This window comes from Vicugna pacos, chromosome 2, assembly GCF_048564905.1.
Source record: "Vicugna pacos chromosome 2, VicPac4, whole genome shotgun sequence".
NCBI lineage: Eukaryota > Metazoa > Chordata > Mammalia > Artiodactyla > Camelidae > Vicugna > Vicugna pacos.
The window spans coordinates 76,465,217-76,484,913 of NC_132988.1; the positions used below are offsets into that span (position 1 = coordinate 76,465,217).

Consider the following 19,697-nt stretch of genomic DNA (forward strand, 5'->3'; position numbering starts at 1 on the left):
ATGATTGGCCAAGTTTGGGAATTTCAGAAAAATCAGAAAATGTTAAAAGAAATAATCTGGTTCAAGATGGAAAATAGATTGCATTTCACTTTCTAACTGCAATCAGTCAGAAGTGGCTGCCCAGAGGCAAGGATGAGCGGGAAGGACTGAAAGGCTGTACTGGGGGTGGAATGTGTCCTGAGGGATTAGCGGTGACTGCAAAACAGTCTATGGGAGAAGCCAAGCCCAAAGCATCATGGCAGTCGGGTCCACTGCACTCTGCACATCGATGTGCAAACTGAGACCCTGAGACCTAGGAGGTGAGGGAAGTGACAAGGCAAGGATCAGACAGCCATGTGGCTATAGCACCAGGTGAGCCCAGTGGAGCTCCCTAGAATAGTGTACTCCTGCTGCCTTTGGTTGATTGACAGGAAGCACTAACCCACAAAATAGTCACAAGTCACTCAGGCTTCCCTTTCAAAGAATCAGCACCAAAAGCCATCAGGCATTTGTGCTTTGTAACTATTTACTCCCATAAAGTGGACAAGAACTCAGATTTAATGAAGTCCTAATCTGGGGCTTAACAGCTGTGAAAACTTCAGAAAGTCGTTTACTTTACTCCCCACCCCAAGTATGTTTGTCATCTGGAAAATTACTTCCAATTTTGCTCCCTCCTTCCATAATTCTAAATGATAACACCACCACCAATTTTCTTTATAGCAAAGTTAGAGTATTTTTAGAGCAATGACAAAAAGCTTTTGTACTGTTCCCTGGAAATCTGTCACAAGATTTCTTTGAAGAGGTACAAAATATCAACACAGTAAAAAAAACCCAAAACACAAAACACCTCTCCAACCAGGCACCAAAAGAAAATACTGCCAATAGCAACAGACACCAAACGGAGATGAGTTAGCTGGGGTTACAGTTTATTATACTTAAAAATTACGTTTAGGAAGAGTATTTATCACAGATCGTTTTCTGCCTCCTCTAATTAGCCCAAAGTTCTGTTGCTAATCGCTGACTGATTTAACCATGAACCACCCTTGATTGTTGAACTTGTATATTGCGGCAACCAACTGCTGAGATTTATGTCACTCCCAGAGACCCCAGCCCCTTACTTGTGCAAAATGTGGTCCTGTCTTCCTACCTTGCCATATACTTTCAACTCCTTAGGCTGTCTCCCCCTTCCTTAGTCATACGTTCTTCTACTGTGGAATCCTGGGTGCTGGAAAAGGTCCCTCTTTTCCACAGTCCTTCATTCCTCTGATTCCCCCGAGGATGCTCCCCTAAGAGACACTGAGATGCGCAGGGCGGAAGGCTCTGAGAATGTCAGCACTCCCACTGCGTAAGGCTCACTGCCTGCGGATGCCTTTCTGGATACTCCATCTGCCTTGTTTGGCAGGGATTCTCACTGTGTTTTGACTGCATAAGCTGAGGTTCAAAACAACTGAAACAGCCCGGCTGTGGTTGAACACTGGGTAAAGGACAAACAAGGCAGGGTCTCAAACCTAGGTCTTCAGATTCTGGGCTCAAATTTTATTACACTACATCAAGTTATCCTGCAAATGGTCTTCTTTGAACTTCTAATGTTTAGCCATAAAATGAAAAGCCTGTCAGTCTGTCCCAAATTGTAGGCTATTAGGACAATTTATAGGTTTTACATGTTCTGCATAAATCCTTGCTCCAAAGACGTATTCATGCCATTAATTACTCTTATTAAAAAGCAACACTGTCAACAAAAGTATTTAGACTACTGACCTTTGCAATCAAAACCTAGTCCTCTCTAGACAGAGATTTCAGAGATTCTAATAGACACTTCTTTATATTTTAGTATCTTTGAAGTTGGGATGCACTTCAATAGTCAAGTGATAAGAAAATCTGTTTAGTTGACAGTGGTTTTTTTAGCAATATATGAAATAAAAGAGCATCTTACAATGGATGATACCTTAGATGCAAGGAAATACAGTGATACTTGCCCGTGTGTGCTTCATAGATTTCCAGTCAAAAAAGTCTGATGAGACAAAAGATCAAAAGAAAGCTCATGGACCACAGTTTTCAGAACTAATTTCTGGACAATCTCTAACAAGTGATTTTCTGGAAAGATCAACTGCCTTGTGTGACACATGCGCTTGATAAACACGGGGAAAGGTCAGCAGAACAGTCCAGACAGTACTGTTTGTGAAGTGTATTTTTAAATATCTAAGAAGATAAATAGTGTAGATTTTTTCCCTCAAGTATCTTTCCTCCTATTACCCACATCGAGAACCACTGTTGGCTCAGTATTACTCAAATTTGATGTCCAGGACTTTAGTTCTATTTGCTTCAGTTCTGGAATTAAAAAGTGAGGCTCAGAAGATTAAATATTGGCTTGGTTCTTGTTTAAGAAAATAAACTCATACAATTTCCAAGTACTGGACATGAGGGTCCAGAGACACTTTCACCCCTGGGTGCTACCGACTCCAGGAATCATCTGCTAACACTTTCCCCAGCGGAAGACGGACTGAGGGAGAGGCTGCTCCTACCCTACAGCTTCCACTTATTTTTTAATCTCAACATAGTTCTAATTTCTTCTTTTCTACAGCAAACCTCTTTACAGCTCTCACAATTACTAGTTTCTGTCTCTTGGGTTCTGGAAACTCTCAATTTACCTTTCTCTACCCTTTCCAACATAATCTCAAAACCAACTTCTCCACTATCTGCCATCCTTCCTCAGCACAAATTTTGCCCAACCCAAGGGCCCTATCTGTGGGGACCTGTTAACCAAAACTCTGGTTTAAGAAAAACTGACTTTCCCCCCAAATCAGCATGTGTGACTGCATTAAATAAAGTACCGGCATTAATATACAGTTAAGTCAAACTTCAAAGTGGTTAACTCCTTTGGGAAAAGTGAGATTTCTATGAGACACTTGAAAAAGCTCCTGACTTTATTCAAATCACTATCAATAAGATAAGGCAGAGGACAGGTTAATCTCACAAGCAATTCTCACCTTGCAAAGTTTCCTCTGGAAGTCAATTCCTGGAAACTCAGAATATATTCTATTTGGCCAGTGGCTCTGAACTTTTAGGGAGATCACAAACTTCTCCACACACTGCTCCCCGAGAAACATATCAACAAGTCTGCATACACTTTCAGGGAGTTCAGACCCCAAATTAGGAAGTACTGTGTTGTACATGTGCTGGCCTGTCCAGAACCTAGACAGTGTCTATCTCCTTATCCTCACAGAAGTAGAACAAGATGGTTCTGAAGGGAACCTTGGTCTAACACATTCAAGACTGGCTGCTCAGAAATCAAGGAATACTTGTATCTCCTAGTAGTACCAATCTAATGGATTTAAAGAGAATTAAAAAGACACTTCTTTTAGTTTGGGTAGAGATATTTAAATAGGCCTTTTTCCCCCTAAGTTGAGGCAGCCCTGTGGGAAAGGGAGGATGCAAGGAGACACTGGGAAACAGATTTTGGTTTTAAAACAATGAACCATGCAAAAAGAAAGCTCTGAGCCACCCAAATTAGCATACAGATTATAGGTTCTTCTGGGAAATTCCCCGAGAGGAAGTAAAAGATATATCCAACACATGTATGCAAGATGAATGTTCTTTCTTAAAATCAATTCAGTAAGCTGAAAAGTTGGTTGACAGACAAGATATCTTACAGGGGCAGCTAATTCAGTCGCAAAGATATATCATGTTCTTCCAAGGACCCTGAAAAAGTTCCGCGTGACATTGATCAGCAGCAAGGAAGCAAGCGCTGGGTGATTTAAGGGATGAATGGATTTGAAAGGCATGCCTAATGGTTTCAGACCAACTAAAGCACCAGATGAAAGGCTGCCTTTTTCTAAACAGCAGATTGTGTTTGAATCAGCTACCGCTTTTGCACAATGTTATTTACGATGAAGCAGGTGCACCAGGCCAAGGTGGTTTCAGGTGACAATTCAAATTGGGAAAGAGGGTCGGGAAAAGCTGGGTGTGGGAAGTAAATCAAAAGCCATCCTTCAACATCTGTTTGAGGAGCTTTGTAAATCTCTACCAGAATGTCAAGTCAGCACTTCCTTTACACTCAGGAAAATGAGATAGCATAGACAGGAGTCCAAGGAAAAAAATATAAAGTTTTTTTTTCAATTCCTATTTCATCATAGAGTGTTACAGTGAAATATTTAATAAACTCAATGCTTTTATATTAATTACTATCATTTAGTTCCTGTTCAAATGCTGGGCATGTGTCCCAACTAAAAAAAAAAAAAAAAAAAAAAAAAAAGAACCACTGAGGTAGAGGAAGGCTTCCCTACCGCAATTGAACTTTGAAAACATGTTTGTTTAGTGAGGAGAGGCTTAATTTAATACCCTGGAATGACTGGTTCCCAAATTCCCATATTGATTCCAAAGGAACTTTGCACTTTGGTGAGATGTATTCTCTCTGCCTTTTTTCATCTGAGGTTCCAGAGATGGGAATGAGAAAGAGTCCACATATTTCAGCTGTACTCCAGCTGCAATCACAAGTACTTTTAGCCTCCTTTTGGCGCTGTGGGATCTCAGCATACAAGGACTGACTGTACACTCAGAGAGTGTTTATCTAACTATGAATTTGAGTCGGGGCGAAAGTAAAAGTCAAGTTTCTGACACTATCTATAAAACATGCTTATTTTCAGCTTGAAAACGTCTTGAAGATTATCTTCTCATTTCTTTCCAGCAGCATCTCTGGAAACTAGAAATGCTACACCTCAGCTAACCTCCTTGAAAAAAAGAGGTATTGTGTTGAGATTACAAACAATACAGAGTGGACAACTCAGAATCAACTCACTTCTTTGGCTTGTGAACAAAAAGTAACTCCCAGATAAGGACGTTCTTTGGAACTGAGCCCCAAATGCTTAGTAGATTTTACAGTCAAGGGGGAAAAAACCCAGTATTTTTGAGGAAGGAAGGTCCTGTTTCTCTCCACAGTGATGAAATGGGATATTTCCTGATTTGTTACAGGTTCCCACATAAAAAATGAACTTGCATTTTGCTTGATTTGTCCTAGATGCTACTTAAAAATCTTTACTAATTCCTAATTGATGGAGGAAGAAGATTCTGACTCAGATAATTACTATCTTTGATTCCCTTGGGAGAAAAACAAAGCTACAATTTGTCCTCTCTTGTCTTGGGAATATCTTGTCAGCAGTTTATTAAAACATAAAACTATTCAGTACATGGCAACTCAGAATGGGCCAGGACAGTCATTTAAAGCTCTTCTATGAGATAAATCTTGACTAGTTTTTTTTTGGTGAGAACTGATCACAGAATATGCTGACATTCTTCATGCATTGTTTTTAATCATCTACAACTTCCATGCAGTTCCTGAACTTAACAGTAGATGGCTCCATATTCCTTGTCTTTGAAAAGGTTGGCACTTTCTAGCAGTAACAGTAGGTGTTGGTTTAGAAAAGTAAAAGGACACTTGAGAGTTCTGGGGGTGAAATTTGAGAAATCAGTATTTGTGATCATGGTAAATTACTGAACTTAGGAAAGTGGCATTGCTCATGCTGATCAGTTGAAAACATACAAAGCCGGTTTTATTTCCTATATCTTTGGCGCCATTCTATGATGAGAATTAATTATGTCATTTTCCCAGAGGAATAAAAGTGATCTTCTGGATAATCAAAATCATCATTACCTAATTAAGCGCTGAACTTTTGGGGATATTGGAAATGTTCGTCTTCTGCATTGTCCAATACAGCCGCCGCTCACCACACGCAACTACTGCGCACTTAAAATGTGACTAGTGCCCTTTTTTTGTTTAATTTAATTAACTTTAAGTTCATATATCCCCATGTGGTTATTTACTGAACAGCAATGGCTACCATTCTGAACAGCACAGATATAGTTAGTTGAATCATTCATACATAATAGATCTTAAGCCAAATTATAGAATATCCAATGGGGAGCATCCTTTACTAAAGGGTTTATGTTTCTAAACTCAATTCACCTCAGCAGGAAAAATGACCTGATACTTAGTGAGGACATTTAGTAAGCAAGTAGAATTTTCTACTTACATTTTATTATGGAACATAGTTAATGTGATAATTTTATTTTGGGGTTGCAAGTTTTTGAAAAAATACACATAGCCTCCTCCTCTATTCTTCCTCTTTGAAGGATACTAGCAGTCTATAAAGTGCTTTCCTTCCTTACAAGACTAATTTGTTCTTTCCCTGTGTTAAACTAATTTTTATACCAGGGCTTCCTAATAAAATTTGAATCAATTGAATGATTTCTAGATGCAGACATACTATGAAATGAAATAGTAAATACACCAATCTAAGAGAAAAATGGTCAAAAGCCTGGTTTAAAAAATGACGGAATAGTAACACTGACTTAAAAGATCAAAATAGTTTTCCTGACTCAGGCTTCTTGTTAATCAGCTTTTAAAATACACTCATAGGAAAAAAACAAAACAAAACAAAAGCAAAACCCAGCTCAAGAAAATAATAAAGCTCTGTATAATTTTAATGAATATAAAGAAATATCACTCTCCTCTCTTCATTTCCACACACCCAGAAAGTAGCTGAACATCTAACTGCAGACCATTACTTCATGGGTACAAATGAATGCAGTGATAGCACAGCAAAATAAACCAGTTAACACATAAATCATCCAGTTTGACACCTCATCAATTTCACAGCCATTGCCAGTATAGTGAGGGAGTAAGTGACTTGTCAGGGCTCCAGACTGGCCAGAATCCTAGTTTCTCTATTCCCAAGGCAGAAATCTGCCCAGCACTAGACTACATCTCTTGTTTTAGGAAAATTAAGGGTTGCACAAATCTGATTTTTGTAGATTTAACTGGAAAACCAAAATGGGCAACTATAGTTCTTGAAAAGTGAAAGGGAGATAACACTTGAATTCAACCACTAAAGACAAAAATCCCCTCAATCTTCAGGATTTTCAACAACCCAATTTGTCTCTTTAAAACCTCACAAAATGTTATAATGGCCTTTTCACTTACTATTTGTGGCATCAGAAATAAGGCTTTAAACCCCTGCTTCAGGGACCCTAGGTTCTTCTCCTAAGTAAGGGAGAACACCCTCATTTCCCTATCTCCCGCCCAAGCAGATACTCTCTTTGGGGTCACCCAAATGCTCCTCTGAAGTCCACTTCTTGCAGGTCACTGATAAAGTTGATCCCACTACTTCCTCTGCCATACTGGGTACCTCACCAACAAAGTCAACCTAGCTTCGCCTCTTCAGTTTTCTCGCCATTTCTTTTTTCCCTAGATAGGTATTATTCAATTGATTTTTTTTGGACTATTGTAGTTTATTAGCCAGTAGTTAACACTGTAAGAATGTAATGTTAGTAGTAATATAAGAAATGTGTATAATTATGATAAATAGATACTTAGAAATATTTAATAATATATGCCTAAGAATGAATTAAATTTAAAAATAATAATAAATATAAATGTTTTATGATGATTTTCTATTCCAAAAGACAGTATCATCCCACGTATTAGAATAAATGTCTGGTGGAGTATATAAAATGGAGCAAGACTGAAAATGCACCATGGGAGAAATAAACTCTAAGCATTTAACACCTCATTAGACCACTGTAAAGTACAAAGCTTAGTAGCCAGAAATGTTGCCACCTCTAGGAAGACAAAGGATTGACGAACATGTCCTGGAAGAATGTCAACAAGAAACTTGCTAATCAGTAGCCGATCTTCACTTTGCCAGAAAATCTGCTTGAAAGGCAGATTAACTAATAATTAATTAATAGGGCACTGCTTGTGAACCTTGATTTCTGTCAAAAGTGCCCTATGTCCTCCTTGGCTCAACCACTGTCCCCTGAAAAATAACACAGCCATTAATGATCTGCTCCACTTTTTGTTATGAACATCTTAACAGCCAAGATTTTTTATTACTTCCTTTGAGGAATCGATTTCTACATTTGCTCTAAACCTCACCTGACTACTTGTTTTCCTCCCAAATCTCCAATCAGGCATATACTCTGGTTAACTGTAACCTCCTTGCTTCCCATAGGCTTATCACGACGGTCTGTGTTTTAAATTAAGACACAGCCATCACATGCTAGGCTCTGGCTACTGTTTGGGAGGAAAGAATAATTATTCACCCCATCTGAGTCTGACTGTACCAGACATCATTCAAGAGAGCAAAACCCTGATCCCTGAACTCTTCCCCTTTATGCACCCGGTTCAGGGACCCTCCCTCGGCCATGAGAGATCATCCAGGGCTAAATATAGATCTACGCACACCAGCAGTTCTGACCGTCGTCACATGGTGCTGCTGACGAAGGACTCCTTGGAGACGCGTTCGACCCAAACACACATACACAAATCGGTGTGCATATTCATCTATACACACACCATACCCACTCAATTCATCGGTGAAGACGGACACGTCTACATTTAGGAGAAAGTCGCTCTCTAGAAATCTCTTTCTGCTATTTACTACACTTGTGCCGCCCTCTGCACCGTCAGAGGACTTAGCTACGTTGCTCCTTGCTCTTGTCTGAATTGCGCCGATCAGGTGGGGTAAGATGGGAATCAATATTCCAGTGGTACGCGTTCAGTCAGACAGACACACGTACACTCCAGCCCCCCTGTTCCGCCCCTTTTCTCTTGTACAGCACTGAAATTGTTTCCACGGTTCCCCTAGAAAGAGGAGCCTTCCTCCCGCTAGCAGCCCGGGGGGCTCCCAAGTACCCCCAGTTCACGTTATCATCGCCTGGCCAGGTGACCCGAGGCGACTCACCTGAGCTTAGGCAAGAGCAAGACATGTAGTGTCCCAAGTTTGCCAGCTGAACGGAGGAATGAAACAATTTCACTTCGTCAGTGGCGAACACATAACTTCTGTTCGCTTGTCTCTTCCCAAGAGTTAGACCTTAGATTATAAGGCTCCGACACCAAAAACAAACAGTTCCCCCCACCCACCCACCTACTCACGAACACTAGCCAAAAAGTAGGAAACAACCTAGCTGAGCACAGGAAGGGAGGAGAGGACGAAGAAAGGATGAACGCTACTAGAACTCACACAAATCCTCAAAAACTACCAAGAGCTCGGAACAGAAAGCCTGGCTGCGGGACGAGGGTGAAAGAAGCAAGCCAAAACCCAAGCCTGTCCCCGCCCTGGCCCCAGCGGCTGGGCCCCGCACCTGTTGGCACCGGGTGCGCTCCCGGGGACACCCCCGACGCCCTCGGCGGCCAGGCAGGCGGACTCCTCCGGTCCCCTGCTTTTGTCGGGGCTTTGCACCAATCAGCGCACGCTGGCCCTGGCTCTCCCGCCGCCTCCAGGGGCACCGGCAGCCGGGGCGCAGTCAGAGAGCTTGGCTCGCTCCGCGCCCAGCTCCCCGGCCCCGGGAGAGTGCACAGCGCGCAGGAGGGTCGTGCGTTCCCGCTGCCGGGCTCGGGTTTCTCCTGGGAGAACTGATGACCGGAGAACAACCCACCTGCAGATGGACCCCGGGTCCTCGAACTTCCCGGCTGTTTGCCGCGCGCCCACCAACGCAACCAAAGGACAGGGAGCGAAAGCGCGCGGGAAGAAGGAAAAAGATTCCGCCCAACCAGTCGGATGCCTTGTTTATACTGAAACTACAGCCGCCGCCGCCGCGCACACCCCCTTCCTCCCAGCGCCCGCCTCCCGCCGCCAGCCCCGCCCCGCACGACCAATCACGGCGCAGCTTACCGCCCACTCTGCCACCGCCCCCGGCGCCCGGGTCCCGCCCACGCGTCCCTGGGGGCCGGCGACTCCAGTGGCGCGGTTGCCCGGGTGCCCTCCCACGCTGCGGAGGCCGGCGGCCCGCGGCGCAGCCGTGTTTACCAGCGCTGGCTGGGCTCGCTCCGCCGCCGTGCGCGTCCTCCTGGGTGCACCTGCCGGGGGCTGTTTGTGCAGTCCTGTGTATGCCTGTGTGTGTTCATTTACCTGTGCGCTACCTGTAAATACCGGCCTGACTTGTTATACAGTATCTATTAACATAATTATGAGCTAGAGGTTACTGTCCGTGTAACTTTCAGAAGAGAGCTGAGAGAAACCACAAGAACATTCGCTCAGCGAATATTTATGAAAACCTGAGTGCTAGGTGTTGTGTAAAACGCTGGGGGCACACTCCAGGCAAAAACAGACCGCTCCCTGTCATGAAGCTTATAGTCTGGTAGAGGAAAAACGTTAAGCAAATGGTCACCCAAATAAAATGTAAAAGTGCGGCTGTTCTAAGTTCCACAGAGAAAGGGAACCTGTGCTGTGAAATACGATTCTGGAGGCAGAGGGGAGATCTGTCCTCAGTAAAGGCTGTGCTGTCATGGTAACCGTATATACTCTTATCAGAGGATACTTGATAACTGGAAAAAGGTAAAAACCCCAATCCTTCACCTTGTACAAATAAAAAGAGGCTGGAGGGAAGAAACAACTAAACAAGGGAAGGAGGAGACGGAGAAAGAAGGAAACCTTAAAATAGCAGGAGACTCTCTTGCCTGCTTTGTGACGTTAAGTAGTTTTCTGAGCTTCAGCTTTCCCGTGTGTAGAACAACACTACTCATACCTGTCCTATAGTACTATAGTTAGGATTACTGCGGTGGAGGAACCTCTTTGTCCCTGCTCCATCTCCCACCCCCACCCCCCAACTCTCCTTCCCCGGGGTGGAAACAGTCATTTTGCCTAAACTTAGCTGATGCCTCCTCGCATTCTCTTCTTCTGTGCCTCCTCTCATGTCTCTTTCTCTAATTATACTCCCTCCTCCTCTTCTGCAGACGGGTCTTCCCTGACTCAGAAATCCACTCTCACCTATTTGAGCTTCTCTGCAGTTTAAAGAAAGTCAAAAGTCCAAGTGAAATTGGCCCGGCCAGCTATTCAGCGTAAAGCATGGAGGCTTGGCTGGCCCAGCCCAGCTGTCGTGGTTGTGCTGGTTGGTTATTCTTTCAAGCTTAGTTTTCCACCCTGGTTTTGCAACAAACAAGCCATAGGAGGTTGGGCAAGTCATTTACAATCTTGAGGTTCCTGGTCCTGTAGCAATAAATTAAGGGAGTTGGACTAAATCCTGATTTCTTAATGGAAATATCTGACATCACCTTTGTAGTCTCTGGATACACCCACCAGCCCCGAAGATTTTGCCTAGCTTTACTTTCTGAAGTTTTTTTTCCCCACCAAAACCAAAGATGCTTATTTTAATTTCTAAAAAATGTAAGATGGATCCTATGATACTATTGATTCAATGCTTTACTAAACCGCATTCTTGCTCCCCATTCTGGCCGGTCCCCCAGGGCCCCTTCCAGCTCCTGTCTGAGAGGTAATACACAAGGAGACAGCTCCAGAGTCAGGTGGCCAAACCCTGATCCTGTCTCGACCACTGAGCCAGCATCAAACCTTAGTAAAGGCAAGGAAGGATTCTGGGCCCCAGTTTACTCATCTGAAAAATAGCAATCATGGTTTATAAAAGTAAATTCTTCACAGAAGAAGATGAAAAGAGATAATACAGGAAACGAGTTGGGAACCATGTCCCTCAGAGAAGCCTTTCCTGACCTCCCTATTTCAAACTGTAGTCACCCCCGCTCCATCTGGTCCTTCCATGTGTTGTTGTCATTTCCTCCATAGGACTTACCACCATTAACATTCTGTATATTTTACTTATTTTTGCCTCCCTCCCTTCACCAGAATATAAGCTCCATAAGAGCTTGGTATGTTGTTGTCATTATAGTTGTTATTTTCCTGCTGTATTTCTGATGTCTAGAATACTGTCTCATACCTAATAAGCACTTAATGAATACATGTTGGTTGGATGAATCAACGAATGCCTAGTACACGGTAAGCACTTAATAAGTAATAGCTATTATGATTATGTATTAATTATTCTCTATCATGAAAAGATATTCTTTCTATTCTCTACTTGTCAGTTTCTTTCTGCTCTTTTGACTCCATTGGCTCAACTCTTGTCTCTGTAAATGTTGCTGAGCTCAATAGTACCAATCAAACTAATGAAAATAAACACTTGCTGAGTAGGACCCCGCTCGAGTAATAAAAATAACCACTTGTATTGAGCTTCTGCTACGTGGCTGGCTCTTTGCTAAACATTATTTTTCTCTTTCTCTCCTCTTGGACCTCGGGTACACAAAATTAGAACAATCATCATGACTGATCCATGTCCAACATTCTTCCTTTTATTTTAGTCTCTTTCATTTCCCATCTAAGATCCCACTTTTCACTGTCCCCAAGGCACTTTCCTTCACACTGTATTTAGTGTGAGTTTTTCAATCTGCCTTTCATGAACAATGACGGTATTGTTTTATGTGAGTACCACATGAGTATACCTGTCTAGATGTTATCATGCAGTCCATGTCATTCAGTTTCTCACTGTTTCCTCGCTAAGTTTTGATTTTGATCATCTATCCATGTTGACAAATATTGATATTGTTCACTCCATTTATTTGCTGTTGAGTATTTCACCATATTTGTGTAATGAATTTTTTGCTTACATTATCTTTCATCCTCACCAAGACCCTGAGATACAGAAACTATTTTCTCTATTTCTCAGATGAAGGAATGAGGCTTAGGAAGGTAAATAACTTGCCAAGGCCACTCAGCTGGAGGAGCCATGAATTAAACCCATGTCTCTCTGATTCCAAAGTTCACATCTTCCCACTCTAGAAAATGGATTTAATTACTTAATGCAAGATTTATGAAATAATGTCTGAAAAAAATCTACTTTTAATTTGAGTCATTTTACATGCCCTAGATATTGCTGTTAAAACTAGTAGATGTGTGTATTTAAGTTAAACCAGAGGCTGTTTCTTATCATTGCAAAGCAATGTTTATTATTTGTCTCAGACACAAGTTTAATATCATTATTTGTAGTTTATGATTTTCTTAAAACACTTGAACTTTAAATGAAAATCTCACAAAGCATAACTTCCTTAAAATACTTAAAACTTATCCTGTGGAAGAGGAATGAAGTTCCAGGACACCAGGCAGGACTAAAGAGGGAAAAGCGTCAGGGGATGGACCATGGCTTCAGGGTAAGAGAAACATTAACTGTATTCCATGTGGAATGGCAGCCTTTTTCAATATTAAATTCCCTCTCTCTGGATCTTAAAGGGCCTCGTGAAATGGCCAAGTAACTCTCCAAGACACCTCCACATATTTTCTGTCATTTAGTTTCTTAATGTCACTCTGGAAACTTTACGCCCGTTTATAAATGGTAGAAAATGAAGGCATTGGTCACAGCCCATCTAGACCATAGCCTCAGCCTTCTCAATTTCAAAGCCAAGGAAGACAAACCTATTTTTCATAAATATAACATACTGTTTCTCATGTATCTTGACAAGAGATTGAAAGAATTTCGTAAAGAAAAAAATGTGAAGGATGATCAGATGCAATTCTGAGAAAATCATTTTAACGTTCCCAAGCAAGCTAAGTTAATATAAATTTGTAGCTGGTGAACTTATCCTTTAGCATTTCTGAACTAATCACAGCTTCGCTGGAACACATAAACCCAATCATTATTTTTTTAAACAGTTTAAAAATAAACAAAGCCATATAGTACCTACAATACTGCACAGACACCAAAGTATTTATTTTATGTAAAAAGGAAGGAGGGAAGAAATTGCAACTGCACAGAGAATAGATTTAAAGGAAAAGAAAAAAAAAAAAAAGATCCTACCCCCAGCCCTGCCCCTTTCACCAAGGAGGAGGAAACACTCTAGTGTTCTGGCTAAGTAGAGACTAAGACATTCTGGAGCCATAGGTCTCATTTCTCCGGATCCAGGCTCCATTTCTTGGGATCCCCTCTCTTTGGACTCTCTCTCCCATCTGCAATACTATGTTGAGGGTAGGTCAGTTAGACCAGCTTGACTCTAGACCTTGGAAAAACTCCTTATCTTCCCTTGGTTTTTAGCATGATTTTCCTTGACTTCCCTTTCCTCATCACCCGAGAGCCTGAAGTGAAAGGGGGAAGGAGGCTGCTTGACATGCTTTGGCTTCGGTCCCTCTTCCTGCTTCTAGCCTGAATAAACAGAATTCTGCCCATGGGCCAACCTAGCTTACAAGGGGGTCGTGTTGGATTTTCATAGTGATAAAGTGTGTATGTGTTTGGCATTGACCTACATACATACACTTCCCTGGAACCTGAAAGAAGGATGATGAAGGCAGGACATGAAGATTTAGATATTCAAGACCCTGAGTCCCTACCCAGGCACGTCAATACTTTCATAACTAGAAAATGAACTCTGCCACTTAGAAGGGATTTTTGTGATGAAACACATGATTGGTTCAGCTTTGGAATGTTCTCCTCAATAATTCCTAATAATTGTTACGTCTTTTCACATTCATTGTCTCATTTAGGAGGACTATTATGTCAGTGACAGTCACTGCGTTCTAACAGTGGTCATTACAGAGGTATGTGTTTTCTTTTCCTGGGATCACTAAAAATACTGCAGACAGCCATTCATTTAGATTTGCTAAGAAGATACTACTAAATAGAAAAGATAAGTTCAGGGAAGTTTCTTTCACATATCCATGTGATCCTCTTTCACTGTCACTTTGTCTGACAGGCCTTAAAGTTGAACAAAAGAATGTAATGGCTGCATGAGAAGTTCTGTTACCAACCTGGGCCCTTGGACTCTTTAATCAATAGAAATTGATACGAGGCCAGATGAAAACGTCAGGCAAGACTTTACTGGGGCTCCTGTTGCAGCACAGGAGAGTGAAAGCAAGAGTCAGTTGCCCATGCTTGCTCCCTGAAAGGAGCTGCTTGGATCTCAAGTGGATTAACAATGGGGGATGAACAGAAGGCTTGGCTTAGGTGGTCTGCCCACCCAGTTGGTGGTGCCCCGTGCAGGGACCATGCACAGTACCCTGCTTTTGCTCCCAACACCTAGAAATGGCAGTTGGCTTGTGGTCTTTTTGTATCCTATTGTTCATAATTGTCCCAACTGCACGTGTGTGCAGCTATTTTTAGTCCCTTACAGTTCTGTTGTATTCTGTTGCTGGAGGAGATGTTTGTCCAGGTGCAAGCACCCCGGTGAAGGGTCTCAGGTCCTGGGTCCCAGACTATCAGTTCCACAACAGGTACAGTAGGTTTTCAAGGTCCTCTAGGAAGATGTAAAAATTTGCTATATCTTCATTTATACTAGACAAGAACTGTGAACGGCACATTACTTATTTTTCCTTTATATGCATTGTTATTTTGCTCATTTGTCAATTCTTATTTACTCTTACAAAGTAATTATTTTTAACATCCCCTGGAGGGATAATGATATTGAGAAATAAAATAACTTGGCCTGATCATAAGGTCATGAGATAGTGTCATCATCACTGATCACATAATGCATAGTGACTTATTTTCTCTCTATGAACAAAACCATTTCATAACTTTAAACACACATTATTTTGGTATGATGTATCACTCTTTGGAGTAGACATTCAGCTATGTTTAACATGAGTTTATTGAGATAAATATTCTTCATCCTGTAAAATCTTTATAGTGAACAATAAATATACATGTATTTCTCTAGTTCTAATTTCTCTTTCTAGTGGTTTTTGTCTGGTTGCCTGTAAATGAGTTGATCTTATAACTTAAGAAAAGATTTTTCTGTTTCAAATTCTTATAGCCTTTGATGTTAAGTCTGATTATTTTGCTAGAAAATTCCCTCAGTTTTGACTAATTACCAATCTATGTCCTAGAACATTAAGTGGGGAGGGAGAAAATGAATAATAGAATAATAAAATTTTAGAGCTGGGAGAAATATTAATGATCATCTCTTTTAATCTTTCCCCACCCTAGTGCCACCAACCAAGGCATTTTTGAGGTGAGAAAATTGAATTTTAGAGAGATTAAATGATCTGTCCAAGACTATCCAACAAGATAGCAGCCAAGTTACACAAGTTGAAGAGTCTGGATGATAAGCCGAAGACTTCAAAAACAGCACGATTTTTCTTCCTGATTATTCCTGCAGGGCTGAAATCTGTGGAGCTACTTCGATGTTACAGAAGTATAATTTGTTTTCAAATATTTATGACAACTATTCTCTACTAAATACTTCTTGATGAAATGATAAAGGAGAATTCTTCAGATGTTGCTAGTATCTTGTATTAGAATCCTCTAAATATTCCTAATGCCATTTATCTTATTTAATATTCAAGATAATGAAATAGTAAAGCCTTAGTTGCTTCATCATTAAAGTTACCATAGTCTAGACTATTAATCAGACTTCATAAACTATATTCAAGAAATTATGCTGATCAAAAAGCTTCTCTAATAAGCATTTACTGTTGTCATCCTGAAGACCTATACCTCAGGTATTTTCTGTTTAATATAATAAAATAATTGATTTTCATAAGTCTGTATCATCTTTCATAAATATTACAGCATTGTTATGATTTCTAGATAATTTTGTGAAGTTTAATTTTGCAAATTGTCCAAACATTCATTTTGACTCATGGATAATCATCATTTTCATTGTAAAATCAGCATTTCTGTACAATATATTTAAATATTGCTGTGAAAAAACATGATGCTAAGTATATTTTTCTACACAAAAACAAATGGAGCAGAGCACACAGTCTGTCTCACTAGAGAATGAAAATAGCTGTTCCTGGGAAGGGATGGGGTGGGACTGGGGATGGGAGACAGAGGGGGCTTCGACTTTATGTGTAGTGTTTGACTTCTTTCATAAACAAAGACCTAAAGCAGACATGACAAAATGTTCAGTATTATCATTTGTGGGTAGCAGGTACACAGGCGTCAATATATTTTTTTTCTATTTTATGAATTTCTCCCAAAAACCAAAAGATTTTTATGATCAAAATTGGATGTTTTCCAAGCAACAAAAAGAGTTCAAAGTGATGCCTCTGGAGAGAAGCAGTGGAGAAGATGGGGCTTGGGGGGGGAGGGGCAGGGAGTCTGAGGTTTAATAAAAAAACTTGGATACAGTTGCATTCTTTAAACCACATTTATGCATAACTTTGATTAAAGAAAGAAAAACAAAGCATAAAAATTGGATGTTTTCATATAACTATATTACATAACCTTAAACTTCTGTATTTAAAGCTTACATTTTAAGGCAATATATACTGGAAAATTATTGTTTTACCTTTTTTGGTTCATTGATTAATCACATTTACATTATATAACAGTTAATCAAATTCCAGAGATTTTGGTTTGGTCCTGCTATACACAATTACAATATTTGAAAAGTTTGTTAAAGAATGCTGTACATCTCACAGAATTTATAAAAATTAGCCTCCTCTTGCTTTTGGATGTGATTATGTGTACACTTTCTCAGGATGCAATGTGTATCATGAGTAAACACAGAAGAACTTGGATTCTTGACTGAAGCCTGCTTTAAAGTCAAATCTTCCACAGACTAACACCACTAGCATATGACTAATGTTTCCAGGGCTTGGACATAACTAGTGATAATTTTAGAATCTACAATTACTCACATAATTATCTCCAATCAGCTGTCTCTGAAGAGTGGTCAAGAACTAAAGGAAAATGGAGGTTGAATATGTGGAAATGTCTCCCTATTGGTGGAATGGTCCAGTGGCTTCAGGTCTGTTCGGAGAGTCAAGGTGTATGTTTGGAGATGTGTTTGGATGAGTAAACAGGGTGGAAGGACATGGCTGTTGCTTGGAGACGTGAAGTTTGGAAACAGTTGAAAGAAATAGGAATTTTCTGGCCCAGACTATTGCTCAATGACTTTAAAGAGATTATCTCGTAAGGAAAAGCATGTAAGGAAATAAGCCTAAGAAAGACCAAGGCCTTCTCTGTGGAGGTATGAATGTAATACCTCTCACAGCAAGAAATTCATAACAGAAGGTCAAACAAAATATCTTAGTCTGGATAATGTTACCCAGATAAATAAAACAATTGTCTTAAGTTCTGTTTTGTTTTGTTTTTTAAGAACTCACAACAAATTCTTTTTGAAATGCCCTGCCTTCCTAAGTTAAAAGTCAAACACCACTTGTGAGCCCAACATTCTAACTTCCAGATACTAAACAAGCTGTACTTACCCCCAAAATAGCTGAACTAGGACTTTCTGTTTTGAAAATATCTCTAAATAGGTACGATTTTGTTTAGCCCTGCCCCTGCTCTTACATTAAGACTAATTGTTATTTTTTGATTTAGAACATACAAGAAGATAAAAATGAATGTGAATTTTGGTCTTCATCTTTTCATTGGTGAGGAAAAAAAAAAAACAACACCCATATATATTGCCAGAATCAAGCCTTTAAGGTATATCACAATAACATAAATTCCAGAATCATCTGGCCTGATAAGTAAGGTGCCTATATTAGGCTTCATAAATTTTTATAGGAGTTTTTAGACTTTCTTTTTTCTTTTTGTTTCCTTTTCTTTCTTCTTTATCTTTCTTTCTTGTCTGCAAATTACATAGTGGTGAAATTTTTTTTCCACTCTAAATCGCAGAGTAATCAACTTATGCTTCAAGGAAGAGATAATGTTTGAACCTGTTACACAGTTATTTTAGGGAGAACTGACCAGTATATTGAAATAAGTCATTTGCAAAAAGGCTAGCAGAACTTGTTCCAGAGCATACAAAATGAGGAAGGAAATGCAAAATAGGACAGCCTGTTGAAGGCAGACAACAGAAGGGACTCATTTTTCTCACCAGGAGAGCAAGAGCAGTGACCATTCTTTCAAACAGGCCAATTTGTGTAGGAACAAATTACAAGGATCCTGCAGATCGTGGCTCTCTATTGGAGACATTAAGATCTCAGATTCTTAGTTTCCTCAACTGTAAATGAGGAGACTGGGGGCATGACTTCAGAGGTGTTTTCTAGCTGGTAAATGCTACATCGTATTAAGACTGTATTAAATTTGTCAGTTTTTAGACTGGCTCCATCGGGAGCAGTCAGCCAAGAGGCCTGAGGAGGCCCAGAAGCGATGGACTTGACCCAGCTCCACTGACTTGGTTATAGTTATGGGCATATCTTTTCCCTGGAGTTCGGTGTCCACAATATTATAGTGATTATGATGCTTTAAAGAGTCCCTGGGGAAATCTGCTTTCACTTTTCCTTAAGGCTCGGCCTGTGCTAGAGGCAGCAGCTGCAACTAAACATCCGGTGGCATAGTGATACCTCTGCTCCAGGTCTGGTGAATGAGAGGTGGCATTCCACTTCAATGATAAGAGGTCTGGAACTAATTTAGGGGACTAATTTCTCATCCAGTGGATATGCATTCCACGTAGAGTGACCGGTCATCCCTATTTCCCTGGGACTGTCCTGGTCTTAGCACAGAAAACTCTATGTCTTGGGCAAACCCTCAGCTCTAGGCAAACTGAGAGGGTTGGTCACCCTAATTCGCACAGATATTTACCGCGAACCTTCAATGGGTCAGGCCCTGGAAAAGGCATTGGGAACCCAAGGAGCACACAACAGTCAAGGTTCCTGCTGTGATGGCGCTACCTTCCAGGTGGGCGAGACAGACATTAAACCAGGGAGTTAAGTCAATGAGCAGTCATTGCAGATGGTGATCTTTCCTGGGACGGAGAGCAGCTGTGAGGCCCTGCTGGGAGAGGGCACGGAAGATTCCTCTTAAGTCACACCTGAAGGATGAGGAGTCAGTCATGAGTATTGCCAGGACAGCTAAATTCCAGGTCATTTCTAAGAAGGAAGAGGCACTTCAAGGAAACCTTAGGAAGGTATTATAACTCTCAAATTATCTTATTTACCCATTTATGTGCTTTCTGTTAGAATTAGATTTAGAATAAAAATACTAGTAGAATA

The 19,697-nt window shown here is 40.7% G+C and overlaps 1 protein-coding gene across 3 annotated transcripts in view; it reads right to left on the reverse strand.

The window, feature by feature from the left end:
* The window catches only part of RASGEF1B (RasGEF domain family member 1B), a 181,455-nt gene that overhangs the window by 28,462 nt on the left and 133,296 nt on the right, over positions 1-19,697 (reverse strand). Inside the window, exon 1 of one of the 3 annotated variants that reach the window (XM_006198215.3) lies at positions 9,412-9,562. The exons of 1 other annotated variant lie outside the window; for it this stretch is intronic. The gene's annotated coding sequence lies outside the window, so the exon portion shown is untranslated. Of the gene's footprint in view, positions 1-9,117; positions 9,368-9,411; positions 9,563-19,697 lie in introns of those variants that run through there. One more of the 3 variants, XM_072942212.1, reaches the window with a different exon arrangement.